The 19,485-nt window shown below is 44.2% G+C and overlaps 1 pseudogene; it reads left to right on the top strand.

The window, feature by feature from the left end:
* The first annotated feature begins 17,481 nt into the window (after window positions 1–17,481).
* LOC115325175 lies at window positions 17,482–18,187 on the top strand (annotated as a pseudogene).
* The last annotated feature ends 1,298 nt before the right edge of the window (window positions 18,188–19,485 follow it).

Here is a 19,485-nt window from a genome sequence, read left to right as displayed (position 1 = left end):
GGGTGGGGGTGTGCATATGGCAGATAATTTTCCCGACGGGAGTGTTGGCGCACTGCTGAAACGCGCACTAGGCGGGAAGGAAAGTCACACTTGAGGCCATTACGGAATGTACACCGTGTAAACGAGGGATATAAATGTGTTTTTTTTTAACCTGCGTTAAACAAATGCATTTTGAAGCCAACTCATTGCTTCAGGGATTGAACTTAAGTGTGCCTATGCTTTTCACTTTTACCGTAGCGGAGAAAATTCTCAGGGACACGCCATTTTGCAAGTCCTGCAGCCTGATCCGCAGCAGTCCCAATAAACAGCTGGATTACATTTAAGTACAGTGATTATATTCTTGTTAACAAAAGCTTGTTACTGCGGCGAACGTCTATAAATCACGAACGCCAAAAATATTCCGAGTTACAAGTCCCTAAATATTAAATAAAAGTAGGCGTGATTGATCTATTGCTATAGGTTTACACAGCTGCAGGAAAGGCAGAAGGGATGTTGCCTGGATTAGGTGACTTAAACAAACCCAAAAAACAGCGATGCTTCTGGGAGTATAGGCACAGTTGCCAAGTGCTAGTGACGGACTTAAGATAAGTGCTAAACTTTTGAGCGCAATGTGTAGGACTTTTTTTTTAATGCATTAGCAGTAGAACGGTTGTTTTCACCATAACCCTCCGGTGTCAGTCTGTGCATCCGTTTCTCAGTGCCATGCATGACGTCGCGAGGAGAGTGCGGTGGTGATGAGGTATTGTGTTTAGAGATTCAATGTCGCACCAAATGCTTCACGACGGGAATGCAGGACACTTTCCGAGAATACATTGGAAAAGGCAACGAAAATCCGCGTAAACACACTTGACGGCGGCAGCGGTGCCGTCTTCGCATCCGCGACTCCGTCAGTCGCACCGTATTCCGAGGCGTCGCCTTCACGTGCTGTGACGGGAATAGGAGGGGGTAGGGGAGAGACGCGTCGCCAAAGAAACCACTATACCAGGGGTGGTTTATGGCATGACCGTCGTTCTGTCTAATGCAAATGAGGAGAGTGTCCTGCATTCCCCTATACTCCGCGACAACTGTTCTTGGCAATGCAGTGGAAGGTAGGACTTTTTTAAAGGGTGTGAAGGGGACTTCAGGAATTTCTGAGATGTTTGAAGGGGGCACCGATATTTCCTGGTGGGTTCACTGGCCCCGTCAGAGGCTCTCCTGAAATGTCTTAAGTGCCCTTTACAATGCCTTGAAATGTCTGAAAGCCTGTCAAGAACTTTTCTAATGGGGTCGGGAAAACATTCAGGCTTCTTGAGATGTCTGTGGGCAACGGCCTAGGTGGAGAAAACAGATTTGAACATAGCTGCTTATTGTACGCTACGGGGGAAAAATAAGTATTTGGAGAATGCCGATCGTGTGTGTGTACGGTCAGATTTTTATTACTGCTCTTCTATCAAATACGACTACGAGTGGGCTCCTGGACCCGTCTGTCACTGCCCGGGTGTTCGGTCGCCAAAGAGGCCACTGAGGGCGACCGCCCCATGTAGAGAATTGACGAGCCGCGGGCCGAGTGGTGTTGGCCGAGCGGCGTTTTGAGGCGAACGCAATCCTGTCCGCTCGAGGCGAAATCCGGGCAACCATGTATAAAAAAAAAAAAACCGAGAGCAGTGCGCGTTTTCCAGGAACAGGGACGCACGCGGGAGCGACTCGTTCCGGGAACCGGTCACTCCACGGAGGACTGTCCCCAAAAAGCAATGCACATGCGCCTCTCTCCGCCCGGCGATGGGGAGAGCGTGCAGGGCTGCCAGGCCAGCGGTCGGGGGGAGAGGGTGGTGTGTGCAAGCGGGGGAGGCGCATAGCCATTTTCTCTCTGCTCGTCTGCGGTTCCGGTTATCCCACGAGCCGGGATGTTTGGAGCGGGCCAATTTGTTCCAGGAAGGTGAGCATGCATGGTTTTGAGGGCTCGCCCCTCGGTCTGTTTTTATCCGTGCAGTTTCTTTCTTGGTACCGCAGGTGAACCATAGTTCGGCGCAGGCCGCCTTCAGCACCGCTCGAGCGCCATTGTGTTCAGCGCATTCAAGGAGATGGTGGCCGGTGTCGGCTTACCCGCTGCAAAGCCTGGCAGTCGGGGTCAGCGTCCCACCCCATGTTGTCCCTGCGCACCGGGATTATGGCACTGTGGGTGTTCAGACGGTGGATGACGGCAGCTGTCCGGACTTGTTCCTTGCGCCTCTTCGTCCGTCCGACTTCAGACCAGCGAGCGAAAAATACGCCGAAGACGCCGGCGCGATGTCATCATTGACGAAACCGTGACTGTGCTCGGGATTTCTCAACAGCGGCGGGTGCTGCTTACGAGTTCGTGGTTTTCGCTAAACGTGCTTTCTGAGACTGTGTATGTGTCCGTGAGGTGCACCTGCTCGGTTTTATTAGCTGAACTACCGTACATCAGGAATATACCCAGCGCCATTGTGAGTACTTTGAAATGTATTTTTCTTTGTGATAAAGAAGTCAGTTGTCCCACTTTGATGTGATCTCTTTCGTCTACAGCTCCCTGCGCAGGGTTTGAACAAGCGTTGCTTTTTATCACCTTTTTTGAGCTATAATATGCATGTAAAACTAAATGTTGGCAATAAATTTTCAATAATGTTTTGAACTGCATTTTTGTCTATGGTTCACAGTCATTTGGGCGTCTAAAGGGCTGATGGGCTAAAGGGTCTGACGGGTTGAAGGGCTGTGGGGCTAAAGGGTTTTTCTATGGGGTATCCTTGAAGGGTTTTTCTGTAGGGTATTTTTGAAGGGTTTTGAAGGCCTGTGAGGTCCCATAATCCTTCAAGGCTGACGGGCCCTTTAGAAATATTTTAATAGGGCAACAACGACGACGGAAGAAAGCCGAGGTCGCACGTCGGCGACGTCAGGCCGAGACACAGTAAAGCCTAAGCGTTGTTTAGCTCCTGCTACAGGGACAAGGCGACGGAAGCGTGCAGCGGAAAGCGAAGAGGAAAGGAATTAATAACTGATAGGAACGCGGTGATAAACAAATGGCAAAAGGTCCTAAACGAATGGAAAGTGGTGAAAAGAAGGTTACAAAGAAAAAATGCCGGCGCATTTCCATTAAATAATCACCATAAGTCGCAGATACGTAGGTAGATGTTGTTTGGATTAGTTAAGAAAGCAAGCCCTATATTATATGTATACTCCAGGATAAGTTTCTCTCAAACTCATAAATAGGTGTTCTGGACGATGCTGTGCATGAATATATTGACTTGACTCATACCTGAGATGCAGCGAAACTCGCACACTCAAAACTACTGATGGGTTACTATGTTTATCTGCTTCCACTGTTTTATGTGACGTAATGTTTTTTTTTCTTATTTTAGTGCACCTTATGATAAGAAAATCGGTTTTATGCGACACGAATTTAAAAATATGGGCACGATTACACGCTGTATTGTCCACCGGACATCTCAAGACATGAACGTGGTGGGTTAATTACATTTGAAAATTAGTCATTTTTTTAAGTATAGTAAAACCCAGGTAAACGTAGGTGCTATACACCATCATTCTAAAGCGCGGTATGACTGAATATCTGAAGAGAAAACAAAATTCACGATATGAAACCATGTCGGTTTCATAATGCGTTCGCTCTGTGGAAGGGAGATATTTTGGGTACAATAACCACAAATTCCGGAAGTACACAAAAATATAAACGTAAAGTATGCGTGGCACACGAAAAAAAAAACTGGGTCGATGTGATGCTTGTATTTACGAGGTGACGCGATCGTTTCTGAAGAAAGCGTACATTTATGTCAAGACCGTGTTTACGAGCTTTCTTTGGAGAGGCATCTCCCAACCCGAACAACAACGCAACTTCTATAAAAAGCAGATGGATTTCTTTTCAGTGTCTCCTAAAAGGATGGGCTGCAGTGATGTTATCTTGATGATACGGGCATCGCACTTTTGAAAGCATGAAGACGTCCCGCTGCAGTGTGTTTCCTCCCCTGGAGGACGACCAACTAAAGGAAAGAAATGGTGCACCGCGTAACTATCTTTCGACAGGCCGGCTTTGATGCATTCGCCTTTTTCTTCTTAGGCTTTTGCGTGTCTCCTTTTGTTGGCTGCCGAAAGAATCTGCCATAGTGCTCCAGTGTGGCAAAAATGTACTCTCTACGAATCGATTATTGTTTGTTCGTTTTTTTTGTTTTTTATATACGTAGCATTCCACGAAAATCTTCCGTAGATCCCATAGACAGAACAGCCACCGCAATCTACAAATGGAGCTCGGCAAATGACAGACTGTCGAAAGAAAACAAACAAAAACATTGCTGCAACTAAATGAAGTGTGCGACATGCCATAGCACATAACGTTTCACGCAAAATGAAATGTTCAGTGTTACATAAAAATATAAAGATATATATTTGCTCGAACCTCTTTTTTTACCTGCCTAATCGGTTACTATAGAGTGCACCAATTTACAATCCTCTTTTCGTTGAATGCACCGATTATCAATCCAAACAAACTGACAAAGTAGAGGCACAGCTTTATAATATGAAACACGGTATCTATATGAATGTTTCCAAAGTTGAATCCCTTTAAGCCCTCTCGGCTAAAGACCTTTAACGAGCTTATCACAGGGATGAAAAAATGGCGAGTCACGGAGTTGTCGACGCATGCGCAGCATCTGATATACCGCACGAACGATCTACGATGCATGCTCGGAGGGCATTCCACAGCCGGGCAGACCAAGGGCCCTAAGCTGGACGCTTGGCGAAAACGACGGCGAGAAATCTGGCGGCCGCGACTGGCCAACGCCACACTTGACCTTGGCGCCGGCCAATCATAACCGCCGAATTTCTCGCCGACTTTTCCGCCAAGTGTCCAGATTAGGGCTCCAAGATGTTAGCGTGCAGAAGGCAATTTATCTTTGGGAACGCTTAAGACGGCGCGCAAGTTTGTCTGCTGTTTTTCGCACCTCGTGAGTTTTGTTTACCCCCCGAATGCGCCCTCGTGCGCTTGCCTACCCCCGCCCCGATATCAACCATCGACAGCTTGCGCCTGAGTACGTCGTCGCGGCGGGTTCCTCTCGCCGTCTGTATGTTGCCTTTTCATTGGCGTGCCTCTTCCAGTGTTCCGTAGCGCCAACGACCCTTTGGGTATACTTGCTCGCCGCATAGTCAATGAGCACTTCAGAAGCTGAGGGCGTGGCCTAGAATGGTCATGTTTTCTGATTCGTGAATCGTTCTTCGGCCTTTTCATCAGCTGATGCTGCGATGGGATTGGGTGATGATTGATAAGATGTCGGAGGCTCAACGAGATCTGGGTTTCTTTGGCCGTCAGTGACTGCGGAGTAAATTGGAGTGCCGAAATGTTTGTTAGTAATTAAATTCATCTAAGGATGTTAGAGCGTGGCTCCTGCTAGAAGGCAGTTAGTAAAGTGACATGTAATCAGAATACTAAATGCATACTGCCGATCGATAGACTGTGAACATCTAACATTTTTATCCCTTCAATTATGCTTAGTATGACTGCGTGGTTTCAGCGGCAAAAGGAGGGGACGCCTTTCAGCCCCTAAAGCCGCGTGACAGGCGAAAGTGTTAAAACTCAATTTATTTATCTATTCTTTTTGCTACATATTGTTTAAAAAAACGGTAATTTCAGTTTAGAGTACATTTAGGGGCTGTTAAAACCTAAGGATTGGTTGAGCAGAGCGGCCGCACATCAAGTCGATTGAAGAATTGAACAGGAATCTTAATCAAGAAAACGTTCCTACCGAGTGTCCGTGATTGTACTTCGGCAGTTTAATTTTTGTTGATGTTATAGACTTAAGAATAAATTCATTATGATGAAGCAAGAAAATTGAAAACTACATCTGTGGAAATACGTCTTGATGGCGTAGTTTTTACAAAACAATATATGTGTTTTTTGTGTTTCTTCTTCAACGAGTGGACACTCAAAGTTTAGACGATTACACCTGAACTCGAACGTAATATATGGGTACCTGGCATGCATACAAGCCCAAGATGTCTATATATGTTCCCACGTGATGAAGTGCACAAAGTATAAAGTAATTATTGTCACTATCACTGGTACAAACACTTACTCTGAATATACTTCATCCTATCCTCGCGTTAGTTAAAATTAGTGGAAGGAACAGATATCATTTAAAGGGAAGTTTACAATATACTGGTATAGAAGATGATATGGCGGGAATTTTGCCTGCCTACGATTTAGATCTGGTGTCTCCTCACTAAACTGGAAAATTAGCCGCGCCGAATTACTGCCAACCCAGAATCTTTAATCTGCCTCCCGCACTGGTGATTACTACCACCCAGTTATTTCGGTGGGACCCTCTTATGTTTTTGTTTGCTTTGTTTTTTTAACATCACTACCAGGATTTGCCTCGCCGCGATTGGCAGGATTTGCCTTGGCGTGAACCGGCGATTTTGAGCCATTATCACAATAGAGGAAGCAATGCTTTGGCCATGCGGGAACTTCGACCAGTGCGACGCTTTTGGCCGCGCACGTCGCTAACACCCCCGCACGCCGGAACGATGTCCGTCTAGGTCGAAACGAGGCTGGGGCGAAGCTGGCACCCAAAAATGACTTCTCAGCTGCAGCGCGGGCTTTCGTTCTACGGAATCCCAGCTAAGTAAGAAACTACACTCGTCCGTTCGTTATATTTTAGGAAGTTTCAATTTTATAGCCAAAATCATAATTTCTTTTATAGGCGCAAGAAAATTTGAGTTATATTCATTCTTTTCAGAGCTGAAAGTGGCATGTGCATTTCTCACATTAAGCGCAATTCATTAATATCCCAAACGTATACTTGTATTGAGGGATTTCTCTTTTTTTTTCTCTATAAAACACAAGGACATTCGAGTAGTATTCACAACGCTCCGGGCAGAAAGTGGCATGTGCATTTCTCACATTAAGCGCAATTCATCGATCCCTCAAACTTATACTCTAATCCCTGTTCTGCATGAGAAAGCAGCACATTTGTCAAAAGGTATTGGGGGAACAGACAAAAGCATTTATAGTTTCTTTGGTTTCAAATTTTTAGGCATCTTAAAATCGGCATTCTCAGCGATTCTCGCACGAGAACATATGAGTGCAAAACGGTGCATAAACCATTCATAACTGATAAAAGCTGCTGAGAGCAACGTTATATTCGTTTGAGACCACATTTTCTGCCGCTGTAGACCCCAGGGCACAAGCGAAACGTGATATTCAACAAATAAAACTTATAAAATTAAAAAAAAAAACGTTTTACGATAATAGTTTTACCTGCCACCTGTTCAGCGCATTTTTATAGCTCATGGACAGAGGAGGTTAAAACAGTTGTAAGACTTGAGAACAATGAGCTAATTTCTGTGGATGTGCTATCATCGTCTCACCAATCAACTTCAGTGAGTTTACCGTTGCCTCGCGCTTTAGGTATGGGTTGGTATACTTGTCTGTGGTGTAGTCTTGACTGCGCTCGAACACACGATGAAACGGAATGTAGCACAGAATTTAAGTTGCCCCGCCACACGATAGAAAACTGAGCGCGAATAGCGAGCTTCTAGTTTAAGCCTTCCCATTTATCTACCAGAATAACCCGCTACATATTTCCCTATCCGATCGCTCCAGCAATACCATTCACCTATGCCTCTTTTTCAACTTAGTATTTACCTTAAAATGTCTCAATGATGCGGCCAGGGGTGCGAGCGCCCCTAGCAGAGAGCCAAGGCAAAAGATAAATTAGAAAAAAGTGGGTAGGAAAAGGGGGGGGGGGGGGGGAAGGGGTGCCAACCCATGAATGGTTTTATCCACCACCATCGAAGCGATCACTGGGAAGAAAAGACCTCTTGAAGACGAGCCCCTGACCTAGATGTACCGGTCGGGTGCATATGTCCTTAGGGCAATGGGCTGGCACAAAAACACAGATTGGTCTATACTCCTTGAGATCAGTAATCTGATCTCTGGGAATATGTCCAGGTCACAGTTGGAAAAAAATGGGAAGTTCAACCTCGATAGTTTTAAATAGACACTGTTAGGGATGAGGGCAATCAATTTATTGTCACATAAAGACCAATATGTTTCCTTTGTTACTTGTCCTTATTTCGAATTGTCGTACATCGGTTAACTACAGGGTGTCACAAATGAAAATTTACACGGTCTTTTTAACCGCAAAAATAAACTAGACGTCGCCAAACGCTCATTCTCCGCCCAAAGGTAGAGCTAGAGGTCACAACGAGATGCCAAAGTTTCAGCCCGATCCGATAACTTAATCAAAAGTTATAAGTGATTTTCTGAAAATTTCAATGGGACAATGGAGCCCAATTTTGCCCGTTTTCGGATTCTGGTACCATAGAGCCCCATGTGTTCGAAAACTCCGTCGGCCGCCATTTTCCCATTGAATTTTTCAGAAAATCACTTATAACTTTTGATTAAGTTATCGGATCGGGCTGAAACTTTGGCATCTTGTTGTGACCTCTAGCTCTACCTTTGGGCGGAGAATGAGCGTTCGGCGATGCTTAGTTTATTTTTGCGGTTAAAAAGACCGTGTAAACTTTCTTTTGTGACACCCTGTATGTATCTGCTGATTCCTTCAATTCTTAAAAAAGGCACTATATAGAATATTCAGTCATATATTCACAAACCCGACAAAAAAACAGTCATCAAGAAAATAAAGTAAATATTTTGCTTCCATAATACTTCATCTTAAGGAACAACGTACTCGGGTCAACTATCAAGCCGTAAATATTTTTTTTATTTAGAGGATAATAAATTAGCTTTGGAAATAAAAACCAAGTGAAGTTTCATGTACAACGAGTATGTACTGCTTAGATGGCCATTTAAATGTGATGTTCTTTTTACAGTCGCCCGGTGACCGATTCTTCGACTTAAAAAAAGAATAGAACGCCGCAGGGATTGCGTAACGAGCACATAGTGGTAAGTGTTTTTATTATTATTTTTTATAGTTCTTGCGCCTGGGATTTTGCTAGTTTTATTCTACATTCTCGCATTCGCTTAGTTTTTTTACGCTTCTTCCCGATCTTCGCGTTCGTTCGAGCATCTTATTCAAGATGACTTCTCTTGTTCTGCTCCAGTGCGCTACGACGGTTTCGCCATCTATTCCTATCTTTCTCCTGCGTTAACGCGCTCCGGCCCTCTCGGTTTCATTTGCGACCAACGTTTTATTTGCCAGTGTCTTTCTTGGTTGAAGGTGGAAGGATATTATTTTTGCATTGCGCCTAGTCTCTTCGAATTTTAGAGTTCAACTCAATTCAGTTATACTTCTTAGAATAAATAAAACGAGCGTGTCCTAAAGGCGAAAGAAATTGTTTCATTAAATCGAGCCAGGGTCATGAGAGGTTCACATTCCACGAACGAGCTAAACATAATTTTACTTTACTACTATTATACCCAAATTAAACGTAATAGCCGGTTTGTACCCAAAACGTTATTTCTGTAATCTTTCAAGATTACCCCCTGCCTTTTTTCCACGGTGAAGCGCGGCCAGATTGGAGATATCAAGAAGAAAATTACCTGGATTTACTCGGGATTTCAAGATTTTTCCGGAAAATCTTGAGGTATAACTTTTAATTGTTTGGAAGCCGTGTCAGACGTGGCGTATTTAGTTTGGTATAGTCAACAATTAACTTAATCAAACTTGAGCATCGCTAACGCTTACCGCAACCAGAAAGAACAACCGCATTATAACCGGTGTTAAATGTTTGGTATGCCCAAAATATAGCCGTTTTCGTAAGAAGATATAATGGGACTTGTGGTTTCTACTTTGAAGAAGTTGTGTGACCATGCAAAAGGGGGACACTATTCGTATATCATTGCTAAGGCCGATTTGAAAGCATTCAACTAAATTATGTTCTCACTCTTAAAACTAACAAAAAAGCATGTCCAATGTAAAATTTAAAAAACAACATAAAGTTTCATCTTTGTTTTTTGTTTAATAAACGTACCAGAACGTGGATAAATTAAGAGTCGTTTATAAGTCAATATACCGTATTATAGGTCCTTATTCTATGTTTTAGCGAACTTGTTTTTGTTTCTTTTCACTATGGTGGTTTGAAATAATCGCAATCAATACGAAATATCAAAATCAATGCTTACAATACCCACAGAAAAAAAACGCATTAAGTGTACCAAGTCGACCGCGATTTCGTATTTTCCGTGTCAATGTGTTCCTGGTAAGCCTCGAAAGCCCCTTCTTTGGCACATACTAGAACTCTTTGTCTACTGGAATATTAGAAAGCATATTAGTGAATCTACTAAACTTATTGTTCAGTACCATGAAGACAAGATATAACGATTAACTATTTAAGAATAAACAATCATCTATTCCTCGGGTGACAAGCTTTGTATTTTTGCAAAAACAAAGGACATAAAAATAAGTAAAAGTAAAGGTAGCTCGGCTACCTTCATTTAGATATCGTGGGAAGCTTCGTGTTTGACAAACGACACTACGACGTTCGTAATCAGAGTTGAAACGCAATCATTGTATTTATAGCATTAGGTGTATTGAAAAGACGCAGTGCGACTGAACTAGACGTGATTTTTAGTCTTATATTTAAGAAATATCTTGGAAATAGTTAGAGATCCGAGTTATTCAACAGAAAGTCAAGGCGCAAACGAGCTGGTGCCTATTACTAGACATAACACTACCCCGAGACTTTTTGTATGTGCGTGTCGTGTTTGCTTTAAGTAGTGCAGGTGTTGTGCTATCTCTGAGTCATATATAAATCAACATAATTTAGTTATGGAAGATGTGTTGCTCAAGAACAGTCAGCAACACGTTCCCTTGTTTTATACAATATGTAGACTAACACTTAGATTCCAATTTGGGGGGTCCACGAAAATCGGTTTCTCAACCTATCGCGCTAAGATTTACTACAGAGGTGCCGCTAGACGGTGCATGCATGAAATTAAAATTTCAATGGATAAAATTACCTCGTTCAAGAAAGTAAAAAAAAAAAAAAAGAACCTGTTTCGGGCAATTTCTAGCGTCATTTCCCGGGCGACACAGGCGTTGCTCGTTGACTTGGAGACGCTGACGACAGATGGCGTATGCATCGATGGCGCGCGGGGCGCGCCGATTCGGGTTTCGATAGCAGACGATCCAGCACAGTTCTTCGATGCATACGCCATCAGTCGGCTGCCTCTTCAAGTCAACGAACACTCTCTGCGTCACCCGGGAAATGGCACGTTCGAATTATTTATTTATTTATTTATTTATTTATTTATTTTAAAATACAGCCAAATTCTTAAGGATTTTAGCAAGAAGAAGCACACAAAAATATGCACACACTCGTTCAGATTTCTTCACATCTACAACATAAAAATGCAAGTAATTTGTACAATAATAACTGAGATATAAATAAGAGTAGCAATACCTTTAAGAAAAATGCACAAGGGTTAACATACAGGTTTAAGCCAAATTATACAACCAACGTTCAAGCACAAGTGAAACTAAAGAAATATGCAAATAAATTCATTCATAATTACACACCTCTGAAAAATAAAACATCCAACCCAGATAGAAATGATGTGATGGATGTGCTGTTAGTAAGGACCGGATCTAGTTGATTCCATTCTTTAGTAGCTAAACAAAAAATAGTAATGGAAGCAGTCATTTTTAAAGCAATATTCAGTCAAGGTTGTACTATGCTTCTGCCTGCTCTGTCTAGTCTCTGAAAAAGAGATGTACTTGGATTTGTCAATTTCTAAAAGACCATCTAGCAGAAAGTGAAAGAACTTAAGACTAATTCACTTAGTCCTGTTAGATAGTGCAAGGAGACCAAACTTTTTATGAACTTCAGTTCGTGAATTCGTGCGCCTGTATTTATTAAAAATAAATCGTACTGCTATGCGCTGTATATTTTCAAGCTTAAATATGTTATTCTCCGTGTTATTAAACCATATGATGTTTGCAAGTTTCCAGCGTTGGTCTGCTAGTGTTTGCTAGGAGTTTAGTGGGTATGGCGGCTAGCTTATGTTCTGTTTATGTACCTACATTTTTTAATGCTTCTGACGTTACATGGTTTACGAGAAGGTTTCACTTTAAATCTGAAGTAATAAATAAGCCTAAATATTTATACTGAGTCATCAGTAAGATCGTTATATTATCAAAGCCGTACTTAAATTTATAGCTAGATGTTTTCCTTGTTAAACACATGCAAACAGTTTTGCTCGCGTTGAGAGGCATCTGCGAATCAGTGCACTACTTTTTGAACAATTGAAGAGAGTCATTTAGCACTAGATGATCATCCGATGAGTTGATTTACAGATATATGATACAGTCAACTCCAAATAATATTATTTTAGCATCAATGTTAGTTGTAATATCGTTTATAAAGAGTAGGAAGAGGACAGACGCAAGGACGGAACTTTGTGAAACGCCGAAGGTGACTCTGCCTGGTTTTGAAGCTTCTTGTCTATAGGGTGTTTTCAATCCAACTGACTATGGGTCCTTCGCCTATAGCATGTGTTAGCTTAATGATCAGCTTGGGTTGTGATACTCTATCAAAAGCTTGCATGAAAAATTGCACAAAGCAGGTTCTCCTTTTTTTTTAACGAGGCATGTTTATCCGTTGCATGAATCACCTTGCCGCACCTCTGTAGTAAATTCCTGCGCGTTATGATGAGAAACTGATTTTCGTGGACTGTCCAAAGTGGGATCGAAGCGTTAGTGTTCATGCTGCAGAATAAATCTGTCGTTGCGTTTGTTCTATATCCAAATACGGTTGGCACTTGCGTAAAGCAGCGTTACAAGGTTCTGCCAGTACATGCAGTCAGGGGATACATGAAACTGAGGTATGTTTATAAACTATTTCGTGCTCCTTCGACTCACGTGTTTGCCGTTTCAAAGAGTCGCCAGGTAGCCGGATTTTAAGCATAAGTGCTGCAAATTTAATGTATACATATGTTCGCTACAACATAGTGCACGGTTCGCCTTAGCAACAATATGATTAATCTGAGCGATTTACACACATCAATGGTTTATCGACGTCGAAAATATTGATAAACTAGGGTGACCTCATTGTACGACCATTAACGCCTTAAGCGTAAGAAAATCACACACAAATTAAATATAAATATCTCAAATTTTCCTCAGCCCAATGACATCTGCCGATCGTTTCACTGATGTTCTATAAATGACACTTTGTTTTGCAAGGACGAATGGCCGTCAATATTCGAAAGTGTTTGGGGCCACAGTCACATGTGAAACCATCAATACTGGAATAAACACAGAAAACGTAATAATCTCAAATGTTTTGAACAACATTTCTAATTTCGCTTCGGTAAAAAAACATTTCAAAACCATTTTTGATTGTTTCTCTGGTGTTACATTAGATATAGCTTAGACTGAGTTTTTTAAGGGAGTAAATTGAGAGCTGCCGGAAACAAATGCATATTTCCAAGTGTAGATTATGTACTTGGCGATACTAATCCCTAAAGAAGGGTAACAAGGAAGAGAGAGGACAAAAACAAATCTCCAAACACAGCTAGGTGACTGGTACGCGACCAAAGAAATCCGCTTAGTCCTGGTATCGAAAGAGGGACCTCTCCATTTCCAGTGGCGCGTTCTACCGACTGAGCTTACCAGGAGTTCAAGTCAGTAGAGCAAACAAGTTTGAACAGCTGCCCGAAGTTTAACACCAACAACGGTCAGCTCACATCTAGTATGTGAGCTGACCATTGTTGTTGGATGTGAGCTCCTGCGTCAGCTTACAACCAATAACATATGAAGAAATCTCCGAAATATGTTTTCCTTTTTTAGGGTCTTGTGTCCTTTTGACGGATCAGGCTGACTATTACAGCTCTGCTCTATTTGAAAACTGTTGTGACGCCCTTAGCATACCACATAACTGTACTTCCCCTTACCATCCCCATGACAATGTAACGCAGGGAGCAAATCGCAACTTTCGAACAATGCTGGTTCTCAACACTACTAATCAGAGAAATTTGAACGGATACGTCCGTTAAATGCCCGTTGCATACCAGCGCCGCTGAAAGCCGATTTACAGGGTTCACGCCAACACATTTGAATTTTGGTCGGAATCTAAGTATACCACTGAAAAATCATATGCGATTCTCCCAGACACTCTTCCGCACCAATCGTCAAAGTTTTGCGCAAAGACTCTGCTATAATATACGTAAAGCTGGGCGAGTATCCCGGGAGAATATCGAACCCACCCAAGCGGGGAACAACGAGCGCAATATGACGAAGGCCGAAGGAACGTCGAATGTTCCAATGGAGATTCGGTTCTCGAACCGAATCACCCGTTCAGTAACACCTACCAGATATTTTCGAATTCTTCTGCAAAGCAATGAGATTGGGTTTTAGAGGTCACGGAGCGAGTTTCGCGTCTGGCATATTGACTGCGACACCCCGGCTCAAGGGCGATCACGGAACCTTTTAATATAAATTATCTGAAACCCTTCATTGAGCGCAACTCTTACGAGGAGTGCTACACTCTAAGAAAAAAGATGGGCTCAGAGGACTAACGGCAGCATTTGGTCCTCTCAACCCCCATTTCCTTCCCGAAGAGACCATCTGGTTCAAGCTAGGTACCGTGCGCAAATGCTGGGGACTAACTGTACTCGACCAGGACTAATGGCGCGTTCCCACCGGCGATGCAATCTAGTTGCGCGATAACTTTCATCGCAAAAGCGACCATCGCGGGCAAAAAGCGACGCAATTTGAGCAGTCGCTTGCTGTCCCGACTTTTCGCGATGCGATCTAGTCGCGGAGCGGCTGAGCCAATCAACGGCGTTTGGAGCAAGAGTTTTCGAGAAACTACTCGCCACCGAAGGCGTTGGACTCGCTCATCGCGCACGCCAGTGTGGCTATCAAATTTTTAGATGCAGAGCATCTCTTGTTCGGGTCTATGTCCCGCGGCGTCGTAGTCCCCACTCACACTACGCACGCGCAACTCTCCTCCTTCCCTCTCTCCAACAGCTGCGCGTTACTCTCTCCGCTCTCTCTCTCTCTACCAGCTGCGTGCACTTCGCGCGCGTTCGCTTCTACTCACACCGCGCGCGCATGCGCAACTCTCCTCCTCTAGTCTCGTCTCCTTCAAGTGTGAATGTAAGCAGCGGTAGCGCGCTGCGCGCGTTCAAGGGGAGGAAGTGGCCGAGTGGTCTAACGCGTCTCAGCTCGGAGCGTGGAGCGAAAGCTTGCGCTGGGAACCTCCTGGGTTCGATCCCCGCCGCCCCCGCCCGTTTCGATATGGATGAGTTTCGTACCGGCACGCGTTCGTGTGATCACGACTGCGTGATGCACGTTAAAAAATTACACCATCTTCCCGAGTGGAACCATGGGGTGATGCGGAGCATCGCGGAGTTTCCAACAACGTTCACGCGATGTGTGGTAACCAACGCAAGTTAACAACGTAATAACACGCAAGTTAACAACGTTACTAACACCGTTAATAACGATCCGCGATGCTCCGCATCACCCCATGGTTCCCCTCGGGAAGATGGTGTAATTTTTTTGTTGCGATGCGATCTAGTCGCATCGCGCGACTGCATACATCGCCAGTGTCAATACGCCTTAACAAAAGCACCCGCGTGTGCCAAAGCGCGGGAGAAAAAGCAGCGAAAGGCGCGCGGGAGCAAGAGCGCGGGTGCAAAAGACGCGCGCACAAGATGACGGCGTCTGCTGCATCGCTGATGGCCAGCGTTAGCGACGCACTTACTGTTTCGGAACGCAGGGGGAGGTACCCACAGACAATAGTAGCATCAAAAATTGCAAGAGGGGGCATGTTTAAGGGTTGAAGCTGACTTTATAACGATCGCAGCCTCCGTACCAGCACGTCGTAGAAGCCGCCGCTGACTCAAGTGCAGCCATTGTTGATGCACTGGCCACGCGGCTTTTGACCATTGTCCTGTCGGCCTTCCCCTTTGCATACTTTTAAACGTGCTTTGAAAGCGTTTATATTTGCTTTTTGGTTTAACTAGAACGTAGAAAATATTTTTAACACGTAGCACGTGGTAAAAACGTGTCCGAAGACAAAAAAAGATAAATTCTGGTTTCTTTTCTTTTGGTATTTACAATATTTTCTTCTTTTTCTTTTCGCAATAGACGATGCGGTTGCCACGGATACGTGCATGCGAAAAGTAGGGCAGTCTATGCGGAGAAGCGAGAAATTGGCTGCCGGGAGCCTATGTGGACGCTGTTTTATAGACTGTCACAAATAATTACGGTGCGTACCGTTACTTCTTAGTAAGAGATACACCCCTTGGAACGTTTTAGCAACTATATTGGAGAACAATATTGGTGAGAAAGCAGCACCATATTTGTAACATCGCTCACGGTTGAGATGGTCACTGACAAAACGGCTCATCTGATATGATCAGTATAAAAGGCGCAAGGGTAGGCTTTGGGGTGTCGATTGAAATAGCGTGTCGTCGCGTGTGTCTTGTGCGTGTGTGTTGTGTGTGTCATCTGTGTTCTAATTTATTGTCTATGTTAAAATGCGTATGACGTGCGCAAATGTGAAATAACCGTTGTTCGTATGTGAATTTAATGAGCGCGGAAACGATCTACCATGGCGATACTATATTTTTTTACAAACCTTGAATTTGACGTTGACAAGCGCCACCTGGGTGTGTAAGGGCGCAATTCGGTACTCATTAAGGTAAGGGCGCTATATTTAGTCCCAGGGGCCTAAATGCAAGGGTGCAAAAGTTAGTCCTGGGTTCAACTTTGAGGGACTAACGGTAGGGGAGCAAGGGTTGCTCAGGTCACCGTTGCTCCCCTAAAAAACCGATGGTTGTGTCAGCGCATTTGCTCCCTTGAGGGAGCAAGTCACGCTCCCTTTTTTCTTAGAGTGTAAGAAACATACTCTCCCCTTCTCCCACAGACTCAGCCATACCTCAATTCAGCTGCAGTTATGCCACCAGGCCGTCAGTTAGCGCGGTTATGCCATCTCCCTCCTCCTGCCCTTTCTGGTGTACCTTTCTCGCCGGTGTCGCTTTCCTGGCGGCCTCGGTCCCCATTGCGGGCGCGCTCCCCAGCACTTTAGGAGACTTGCTGATGAATTTCCACCAGCACAGAAAAAAAACGCCAGAAGACATCAGTCAATACAAAGTCTACTCCGCCTGACTCACCGCCTTGCACAAGAACAACTGTTGCCTAACGATCCTTCAACCTGAGTTTGTTTCGTCACTCGATTCTGTGCCGCACTATTTCGGACTTTGTCACCAGTGCTGCTACATCGTGCTGCTGAAGGCTGCGCAGTTTGGTGCATGATTGGGCTCACGCATTCTTGGGTGTGCCTGGCGAATGATTGCGGCTCTGTGACGTCAGCGGCAGACATCTCACTGCCGGACCGATAGTGCCACTTTCCTGCCCTACCTTGACAAGTCAGGGCAGCGAACTTTTAGGGTCGGCGATCGACGTCGGATCAGCGCAGATTGCCTTTGCGAACAGCTCCCGAAAGACCTTCGTCGAACGTCTCCCAGCAGCCCACAACGCCTCGCCGCCCGCCCAGCGTGCGGTCATGACGACGTCGACGACTAAAGTAAAAGTCGATACGACAACCCTGACGCGTGCCACCTCCAAGGCCAGGCTCAATGCGTCCAGCACCGTGCCCAGATAAAGGCCGCCGACCCTCAGTCCATTGTCTAGCCGATACTGTCCAACTACAAGCCCATAGTGAGCAAGCTGTGCGCCACGCACGGTCAGACCAGGCGGCTTCTACCCGGAGGGCCCGCCGACCGCCATATTGACTGGGACGAGACTAGCAGCGTAACGATGTATGTCCGCATGGCGTTTGACAAAAAAAACACTGAGAACGATAAGGCGTACAAGCACAAGTTTGAGGGCAGAGAGATGCGGAAGCCCCAAACCCCGAGTGACTGACTACGGCTATTACATTATCAGACCAAGTTTACCTGGCTGCGTCCATCCAGTCCTCTCTGGAGTACGCAACCAGAGGGAGCCTGAACTGAGGCCCCCTGGTCATATTCTTTGGGCCTAATAAAATTTCATCTCGATCACCAGCTTCTCAATCAAGTTATTTCTCTCTCTCCCTCTCTCACCTAGAGCCAGGCCCTCATGGAAACACTGCAGGAGACTAACAACTTAGACGGTATATATATGTGCGTGCAGAACATAATCGCCAAAAACAGGTGACCAAGAAGTGCAACTTGATCAATACTGCGCACGCCAAGGGCGTCCAGACACGAGGGAGACCAGCATTTTGACTCGTCGAAGGAGACTATCGTGTTCTTTCTCGGGCTGGGACCGATGATTTTTCCCCCCGCCTCCCAACGGGGTGTATGTATGGGGAGCACACGAAAATGAAGATGTCTCGCGGGGGGCACGCGAGGTTGGGGGGAGACGCCCGGCCATTCGAGCCTTCACACCGTCACAGTCGGTGGTCGTCCCTTAATTATATACAGTATTAATTGGTCAATGCGCAGGTAAACGAACACCTTTGATTTTTAACAGCAATTTTCTACTGTTTTTACGTGCAAATTTGAAGCCCTCAAAATACCTATCTAATTAAGAAATGCTTTCGATGATAGCATACTTTTGTTTGGAGATTCAGGTAGACGCCTTCAATAAAAATCAAGATTGTGTATATTAAATATTACAGTTAAAACCTATATTCTTTAGTACCTTCTTTTATAGTCATGCATCCTAGAATAACGGACTTCAGGTTAAAAACAAGTCCTGAGTCCTCGTTAGAAATACGTTACCCTTTGTTTACACGGTCAGTACACATACGTACGCGGAAGCTAGTGAACATAAAATAGGGAAAGATTATTCGAGCGTCCTCTTATTTCACTCACAATTATTAAGTTCTCTCAGAAAGAATGTAATATACACATTACTAGAAAATGTTAATGTCAAGTCTAAACAATACACCAATAAAGTTCTGAACATAATTGAGGCTATGCCCATAGTGCTTCACTGTGATAGATGACCTATAGCTAGTTTTACGTGATAAGCAATCTAGTGACGACCTAAATAGCCTTTTCTTTTTAATCACGAAACCATAACGTTCCTCCGGAGTCTACATTTTTGTGTATGCCGCAGATGAATACAATAATTATCAACTATTATCTTCTACATAACATCATCGTCAATTAGAAATTCAAGTCCCGATGATGGCGTCGTCCCCTCCAAATGTTAAAATGTAAAAGTATATTACCATTGCTTTAAACTGGCATATTCCTCTAATCGCTTGCTTCTGGTAGCATTCCGTCTGGCAATTAAATATGCCATCACATAAAAACGGAGACAGAAATAGGCATTTTCCCCCCATAACCCTGTCACTCTCCAGTATTCCTTCAGACAGTTGAAGGGCACAAAATCTTCCTACGCTTTTGTGGATATGGAGTTTAATACCATTAAAATCATAAATCACCGCATTTTCAGACGGAACTACTTACGAAACAAAGCTGTGATTTTTTCAGCACCACTAAATCCCGATTCTTTATGTGTTCGAAATATGTTCCCAACGAAACAATTATGGGAGAAACTACTAATGTTTAAC

The sequence above is a fragment of the Ixodes scapularis genome, unplaced genomic scaffold, assembly GCF_016920785.2.
Source record: "Ixodes scapularis isolate PalLabHiFi unplaced genomic scaffold, ASM1692078v2 PGA_scaffold2__306_contigs__length_199485367, whole genome shotgun sequence".
NCBI classification, from domain to species: Eukaryota; Metazoa; Arthropoda; class Arachnida; order Ixodida; family Ixodidae; genus Ixodes; species Ixodes scapularis.
This window is presented reverse-complemented; position numbering and strand designations above follow the sequence as displayed.